The following is an 8,789-nucleotide window of genomic DNA, read 5'->3' on the forward strand; positions in this document are numbered from 1 at the left end:
ATCTTAAAGCTACAACTTGAATAAACCTCAGTTTGGCAGACCAGGGAGATTATGATTCATGCTTTAATTTTATCTGTCAGGTGCTATTGCAGTGCTCTTCTGGCTGGCATCCCAGGCAAACTCCTAAGACAGAACACAGCTTTTAGAACATGTACACTTTTTCAGACTTCAAAGCTCTCCAAGCTCTCTTGTATTTGACCTCCTGAGGTTACCAAGTGAACACAAAGTCAATCAATCATTTTCTGCCACTGTCTGGTTGAGGTGCTTTTTTCTTATGTCTACTATACAGTTTGTTATCTTCTAGTTACACAGGGACAGATTCTTATCTGGAGTTAAGTGCACAGGTTAAACAGCTTGCATAAAGGTATGTTGGTTAACCCAAGCAGAGCATCTAGATCAGTTTAATGAGAGACATGGTTAAAAGAGTTTCTGCTATGCGTCTCACTTCTTAACTGTGAAATAGCTTTTTTCTTTCAACAAATAAATCCAATTATAGGATTTCTTTTTTCTTTCAAAGAATTGAACTACAGATAGAACTACTGAATTTATTTGAAATCTTCTTACATGTGCAGCTAACAAATATTCTGTTGTTACTATATAAGCTAGGAACTCACATTATTAATTACTTTATCTGCCTAAGTATTTCCCCAAGGATAAGGGAAATGGTAAAGCCTTTGCTGTATGTTCTACTAGTATCATAAAAAAGACATTAAACACTTCATTCTTAGCAATATTTATCAATGTTTATATGAAAAGGGTAGTAGTTAAATAGACCTAGTGAGGACAAATTTGGACATTAAAGTTGTCTAGAATGCTACAGAATTTGCAATTAATTAAAAATAGAAGCTTCTAGATAGTCTTTTCATAAATCCAGTCTTCAGGAAAATGTTATTCTTCTCTGAACCATCTAATTTAATAGAGCATGTATAAAGATGTTATTATTCTGGGAGAGGTACATTAAGGCACTGCATGCCCTTATGTATTTTCCAAGTGGTAACTAACAAACTGGGGCAGAGATCTGTGGGTACGTTTGAAAGCATAAATCAGAAGCTGTCACACAAAGCTGACTTAAAGCTTGTGCTTACACTGCCTTGATCCTGGTGTTTCTTTGAAGATTTCTTTGTAAGGCTGTAGGAGAGCATTCTGAGGGACACTCAGATGCACGTAATGGCTACAGATGATGATAACTCCAGTGCAGAATTAAGTAGCAAAATTTGTCATTTTTCAAACTCCCTTTTGTAGTAACTATATTTCCTTTTGGTTTTTAGCAGGCAGAGAGCAGCAGTTTAGCTCGAGAGCAGAGCTTCTGCATGGGTGGTGTGCCTTTGCAGCATTAGCCGTGCAGCCTCCCCCATCATTTGCAGGGCAGACAGCACCCGGCAGACCATGCCGTGCAGCTGCTTCCTAAAGAAGTCGTCTGACCTCAATGTGATCTGTGATGATCATCTTGATAATTGCAATATTTTTTTCCAGGGCACTTTTTTTTTTTTTTTAAGGGTATAAAACGTCTTAAAAATAGCAGTGCTGCAAGATTACATAGTATTTTATTTGAACAGTTCTTCTTGATCGTGAACAATTTGAAGAGTCTTCTACTTGAGCAATTGCCTAACAGGAGGAATCAACACCGATCCATGTTGACTGACAGGTTCCTCTGGGAGACTTTTGCTTCTCCCAGCCCCAGCCCACCTGTCAGTGCAATGGGCTTTCCTGCAGACAGTGCTCTGTACCTACAGGCAAAGCCTGAGGGTATGCTCCACGTTAATTAAAGAACTTCGTTAGTCTTTCTCATTTATGTATTTATTTTGAAAAAGCAGCTCTGTAAAGAGCTACTACCAATAACTGAGTCTCTACACGGTCCAGCCCTACACTTAGCAGCAACACAAGTCCAGAAAAAAAGACAGGGAAACAGACGAAGGTGTGGTAAGATGCAGGGCATGGTTATTTAGTGGCATTGCAGTAGCCTTAGCACAGTGGCAAGGAAATTGTCTTCTCCTCAGGGGAGAGGCTTCCTTGCTCAGCTTTGATTCTGAACGCACACGGTGATGTGTTCTATTAGCTGGATCTGATCCCTGTGCTTTTTTAATTCATTTTTGCTGTTTAGATGCTATATTTTAGATTCATTTAATTTTAAGGGGGGGGGGGGGGAGGGGGGAAAGAAGGAAAAATTGAAAGTGTAACACTGGGGCTGGAGGCAGAACATACTGACATGGATTATATCATGAACCTTTTGCCAAATTGAAACAAAACCAGTGATTTCAAGCCAAAAAAAAATAAAACGTGAGATCTCTTACCAGCTCTCCTGTGTGCCGCACCTTTATTAAATCCATCTTTGTCTTTCTTACATGGAATAGTGTGGGAATTGGGAAAAGGGGACTCAAAAGGTTTCTTGTGGAGATCTCTTACCTTAGAGTATTTCATAATGAAAATGTAATGACCTCATATGGAATACCTCTTAAGACAAATTTCCAACTTTTTTGATTATTAATGTACCCATGTCTCTGCATGTGTATGTGTATATATATAGCTATGAGCAGTGAAATATGCTTTTTATTATATACAGAGAAGGCATTCTTCTTGAGGAGTCATCATCTTTGTATGGGTTTTTTTTGGCAGAAGGTTGGTTTGTTCATTTACTACTCCTATTATATCTGAAAAAGCAGTACATCTGCAATATCCTTTTTTTCCTCCTGATGCTACAGTGCCACACATTCACCCACCCTTTCCCCTTCATTTGTCAGAGATAATGCCTGTAAGTCAAATTCTGATCTCAAAGTAAATCTGGAGGAATGTATAAAAGATATTTACAGTGAGAAAAACTGAATGGCGCTTTTGATCCAAAGGTGGCTTACGGCACTTGTGAATCCAGCCATTGCAGTAGCTGTTTGCGTGCTGACTGACACAACGTCTGAGTACTGAACCGAAGCTGGAACTTGCTTAGGGGCTTTAGTTCTAGTATTTCATTTTTTGTGCTGACAGCTTTTAAAAAATGCCATGTAGGACTAAGAAGCTGTGTGACTTTCACTCATATCCTGTAATCAGATTCAGAATGCTTTAAATATTGCTGTAAAGTGTGAAATCTCCTCTGGACTCCTGTTCTTCCTTTGGCACTATTTCCACCAGAAGCCTGCCACCTGCACGACACAAAAATAGGAAACTCAACCTCTGGCCAGATTTTAATGCTTTAAAACAGCTCCTAAAAGAGAGACCATCAGTGAAGTTGAAAAACAAGCATGAGATGAGTGAACCACGACAGAAGAGGAACTTGGAGGATGGAGCAGGCAGAACTAGCAGTACAGAAGACCAGCTAGAAAGATAAATTTCAGATATAAAGACAAGGAGAAAAAGAGAACAGGAAGGAGGATGAAGGAACACACAAAGAGAAGAAGGAAAAAGGAAAAAACAAAAAAAAACCCACAAGATGACAAATAGCAGAGAGGGAAAGAGGGTGCAAAGTAGGAGGGATGAAGGCAGATGATGCAATCAGGGAGCAGACCTGAACCGATAGCATTGAAAGTGGGCTATTTCTTCTCTCTCCTGTAGCCCTGAGGGAGCCCGGCTTGCTAATCAAGGTATGTATGTGTTCACCCCTGTGAGCAGCTAGATCTTATGCTGATGTCAGCAAGAACTGACAGCTGAAAACAGGGATTGTTCCTGTTTAAAGGAGCCCCTGCAATGCATACCCATTCCTCCCTGGGGGGGCTCTGGCTCTGCCAGAATGAATCCCCTTTTCCCCCTTGGCAGAGGATGTACTGGACATTACCTTGGTTCACCCTGATGGGAGGAGCCAGGGAAAGATTTAACCCCAAATTTAAATAGCCGATAATGGCAGCTTTACTCCACTTCCTTCAACCCCAGAGATACAAATTCACAGAGGTTGGTGAGCCTTGCCTCCCTCTGCTCCCTTTATATTATTGATGGTTCAAAGCATGGCCCCAGCTTTACCACTTTGAACCATTTGCCCTGGAGAATCCAGTTTTTCACCATTTGTTAGGACAGAAACTTCCCCTGGCTCCTCAAGTCTAGACACAGGGTGTGTGAACAGCTTTCTGGTGTCTGAAGGCATCACCTGGCACACCTTCGATTTAGCATTCACAGGCAGTCTGTAGCACACCTTTGCTGTGAGAGGTATGATAGAAGAATTAAGTATGGGTATTATTTATTAACAATCTTTAGTGACCTATCCAAAATGAATTATCATCTTCGGTCTGAAAGACTGACATGTGTGCCACTATGCCTAGGAATCTTAGCAAAAGGACCAGAAAGAATGTTGTGTTATTCCTAGCAGTGATCCCTCACAGCTTGGATTACCTCCGAGAGAGGCTGAATAGAAAAAATAGGGAAACTTCCACTTTAAGAGTTTTCTGTGACAAAACAGAGGACTTACACAGACTATAGAGTTGAACATTTGGCATCCTTTGAATTCACTACAAACTCCGCAAGGATAAAGACAGAGCCCAAACCAGGAAAATTAATGAAAAGTAGGCAGTAACTGAAATAATTATTTGATAATTACCAAGTACCTGAAGTAAAATGGTTTGATAATTTCATTCCAGAGGACAAATATAAAAAATTACCACTATGGTCAATTTTTTCTTGATCCTACACACACAAATGCTGCTGCCATGCTATAACCTCCAAGTGTTCTGTATACAATCCTCTGTCTTACATGTTTGGAGCCAAGTATGCACAAACATACAAATTACAGCCCTAGAACGAGTCCTGGATTTATCTACCACCATGTGACTCCAGGTTAACGACAACATATCCCTGCTGATGTCAGGGCCATTTGAAAGGTGTGAAACCTGAAGGATGTGTTGGTGAAACAAGTCTCATGAATGCAAGAGTTCCCTACACTTACACAACGTGCTTAGGTCAGGCTTGAACACACAAAATCTTTTAAAGCATGTGTTAGGCTCTCTGATGTTACAGTGTACTCTAGATGTGGTCCCACTCTGCCCCAGCCCTTTCACAAGCAGAATTTCCATGTTCTGCTCCACACATTAATAAGAGAAGTGTGGACTGCCCAGGAGCCACTGATACTTTTTTGATAGCTTGGGCTGACCCCAAGGCTGAGCAAACACAAGCTGGAGGGGCAGTTCTCACTGTCACCAATCTTATTGTCTGTATTACAGGGTTTTCAGGCCTCATTATACCAACCGTGTTAAAAAAACTCATCAGCCAAATTTCCATGAATTGTGTAGATTTTACTATATCAATGCAACTCAGGCAATGCAGATATACTGTCCTGGAATAATGTGCGTTTGTTCCAGTGCAATTTTATATTTATGTAGTTTTCCTTTTTATAAATAGGGCTTAAAAGGTGGCTTATCTACAATATCATGATAATCATCTTTATGGAGAGTTTTTTAAACTCAAGCAGTGATGAAGTGATTACTTAGTTGCTCAGGATACTGGTGATGCAGCAACTGGCATAGCTTTGATGTGTGCAATAACGGTTCAAATATTGACTAGATGGCAAGTCTTCATATGGATTTTCACAGCAACAGCCTATTCTTAAATAACCTCATATGTGAACACTTTTTTTCAGGAACAACGGTAATTGTCTCTGCAGCAAGATTTTTCACACAAAGATACTTAGAAATTGCTACTATCCCCTTTCACATCCTCTTTAACATGAATAAACTTTTAACTGAGAAGTCATGCATGCCAGAACATTTATACCATAAGATGTTGAAAATATTATTAGATTTTTAACTTCCACAAAGCTATCAGCGTATCATCTTCAGTATCATAATCATACTGTGAGCATTTCCTTAGTACAATGCTATAAGAAAGTCGATTTTAAGATAATAAGAGACCAAACACTAGCTAGAGAGTGAATGCCTGACATACAAAACCAATTATATCGCCCATCCCTTCTGTCTTAAAGATGCATTTACTTTAGTTCAGCTGAATTAAAATAGGGTTATCTGGAATAATGATTCCAGAACAACAGTACTTCTAGATGAAATCAAACTTAAAACTAAGGGAATTAAAAATGAGGACTCATTCATTCCCTTTCTTCCCCTGAAACACTTTTTTAAAGACTGCTAATACTGATGCCATCAACTTTGTCATTCAATCTAGGTAACGTGTCGCACAAATATTCAGCAGAAGAAAGATGACTTTTCTGGGTTCGCATGAATATCACTGGATGACAAAATTCTGGCTATGAAATTCTCAACTTTTGTCAGCTTGCAGCAAAGTCCTCCTAAATCTCTTGATTAAGCATTTGACTATTACACACGCCTCTTCAATGTGCTTTTCCGCATTGCTGCTAAGATGCTTTCCACTACTGTTTCTGTTGCAGAGGTGACATGGGATGGCTCAGTACTTTCACTGGTGTTCTCTAGTGCTATTTGAGGACAGAATAAGGTATGAGGAAAATATCCTTTCTTTCCTCTTTGTTGTTACTCGGGAATGAGACCCATCCTCGCACAGACCCATGGTCACCGTGACCCATCTAACTGAACTTTTGAACGCACCATCTGAATCACCTTTCAGCTCCCAAAGTAAGGATTAGTTGGGAGTTCAGTGGGAAATAGGCTCAATGCTGCTGGGAAAACACCACCATTTTTAAGCACGGTGGTTTGGGTGATGGCCACACAACAGAAGGTCTGGAACATGACAGCCAGAAAGATTACTCGGCTGTTAGGGATAACATTTGTGGCTGGCAGTTGCAATTCCCTCTGCTGATTAGAAATGGTTCTCTGCAAGAATGATTCCTGTGGGACTGCAACATATCCCAGTGTTTTGTAACCATCAGTGGAAGTTCTGTTTTGTTTCTCACAATGAGTATGGAAAAAGTATGCTGTGACCCAAGAGAGGTCACAAGAAAGAGGCTGTTTCAAAATAAGTGCTTCTGAAAGTGGGGAAATATTTATTTATACATTAGCAAGAGTGCACTGTGGAAAAGTGCACAAGGAGACAGGTTTCACTATTGCGTCCTGTCTACAGATTTCTACATAGCGTGAGGTTCAAGCACAGCTGAGTCAGCTCATATAATTCTGTAATTATAAAGGGTAGATGTCCAGTTCTGGACTACTAGTGCAAAGCTCTCTTTATAGTCAACTGGGAGAAATGGTCTCCATAGATAAAAATATGCTTGTCCTAGCAACAGATCAATCACCTTGTGCAGGAGCTTGCTTCTCCCCGCTGGCGGTTGGGTCTGGGCATCTAGGTCATGTAGATGTCTAACTAAATACAAATGAACCCAGGCCAGCTGTCTCCACCTGGTGTGGCCTGTCCTCAGATGTGCAATCCATACATGTTACTCATAATTCACAGAAGGCTCTATGAGAAACATAAAAAGAGAAGAATGAAACTGCAATACAGAAAGAAAGGAAAAAGGCAAATATGGAAAAAAACCCAGAAGGCAGGGTAAATTACAATTCTGGAAGCAGGATGTGAATGCAGAAGGAAATCAGGCTAAATTACCAACCACAAGCAGGAAATACTACACAGGCTTCCAACTGCTGGTGTACAGGAGAGACACAGAAAACTGTGAACCTTGGAGAAGTATTAGTATGTTTACATAATTGTAAATGGCTCAACTAATGGGGCTTTCCGTGCTTCCCTAAGATGGTGTCAAGCACTTTACCTACATTTTCCTTTTCTTCATCATACCCCAGCATTTCTAGCTGAAATTCTTTTTGACAACTTTGCCGTCAGATTCAGAAAGTTTCTCCATTGTTCACCTGATAGATTTTCAAAGACATCTACATCTTTAGTTACGCTTTTTCACACACTTGGGTAAACCTCCCTTTGGGCATATTTTGTTCTCGAAATCCCATCATTTCTCGACAAAGACCATGCAGCAAAAATAGCTATGACCACTATGATGCTGACCAACATAATCTCATTGTTTGCGCTCTGCCATCTACCTGCGTCTAACTGCCGTCTTTTGTTACGTCCTTGGGACATGTGCTCTTTGTTCTGTTTGTACAGCATCTTGCAAAATGGCATCCTAGGCTGCGACTGGGGCTCCTGTGCACTAAGACAATACAGGTAACAAACACTAGTGTTTTGTTTAACGTTTGCTACGCTGCATGAGAATCACATTGTACTTGTAAACTTTAAAAGTGCCAAAGCACTGCGCTGCACACAGGTCCCAGGTAACACCGCTCTCTCCTGGTTTTGTATCGTACCCGTCATCTTGTGCACGCGCCTCCGGGGGACAGGCTGGTTTAGACCAAGGTTTATAAGCAGAACACTGTGTTTAGTTTTTTGACCGTTTCCCTCTTGCTGTAAAGCACAACCTGCAGCAATTTGTTTGGGAAGGAGAGTAAGGCAACCTAGACGCTACTGCAAGCAATATCCTGTGATACAGAAAAGCAGTTTCCCGGGGGAAAGCCGTGCGAGCCAGTTTAAATCACCCGGTCGGGCCGTTCTGCCCAGCCCGGCCTCACGCCTCCCGGCCGGGGACAACCCTCCGCCGGCTCCGCGCCTGCACCCCCGCCGAGCCCCCGGCCCGCACCGCTCCGGCTGCCCACGGCCTGCCTCGGCCCAGGCCTCCCCGCCGGGCCCCGGCCGCCCGCTCCGGCCGGCGTGCGGAGATCCCGGGGACGTTCCTCCCCGCCGGGCCCCGCGCAACCCCTCAGCCCCTGGGCGCGCCCGGCCGCCGCAGCCCGCCTGGCCTGACCCGGCGCACGGAAGGCCTCCATGCGCCCCGGAGCGGTCCGTCCCCGCTCCCCGTCAGGACAATGGCCGCGGGGCGCTCGCACACCAACCGCTGCCGGGGCCGCCCCTCGGCGCCGGCCCCCTCTCTCCGCCGCACCGCCCCCCTCCGC

The 8,789-nt window shown here is 42.6% G+C and overlaps 1 long non-coding RNA gene across 1 annotated transcript; it reads right to left on the bottom strand.

The window, feature by feature from the left end:
* Positions 1-1,525: 1,525 nt before the first annotated feature.
* LOC110356988 (uncharacterized) lies at positions 1,526-8,743 on the bottom strand. The gene is made up of 3 exons (XR_010469554.1): positions 8,642-8,743; positions 7,130-7,293; positions 1,526-3,131 (listed from the first exon to the last, which is right to left on the bottom strand). It is a non-coding gene; the product is annotated as an uncharacterized LOC110356988 (long non-coding RNA).
* Positions 8,744-8,789: the final 46 nt, after the last annotated feature.

This window comes from Columba livia, chromosome 1 (genome assembly GCF_036013475.1).
Source record: "Columba livia isolate bColLiv1 breed racing homer chromosome 1, bColLiv1.pat.W.v2, whole genome shotgun sequence".
NCBI classification, from domain to species: domain Eukaryota; kingdom Metazoa; phylum Chordata; class Aves; order Columbiformes; family Columbidae; genus Columba; species Columba livia.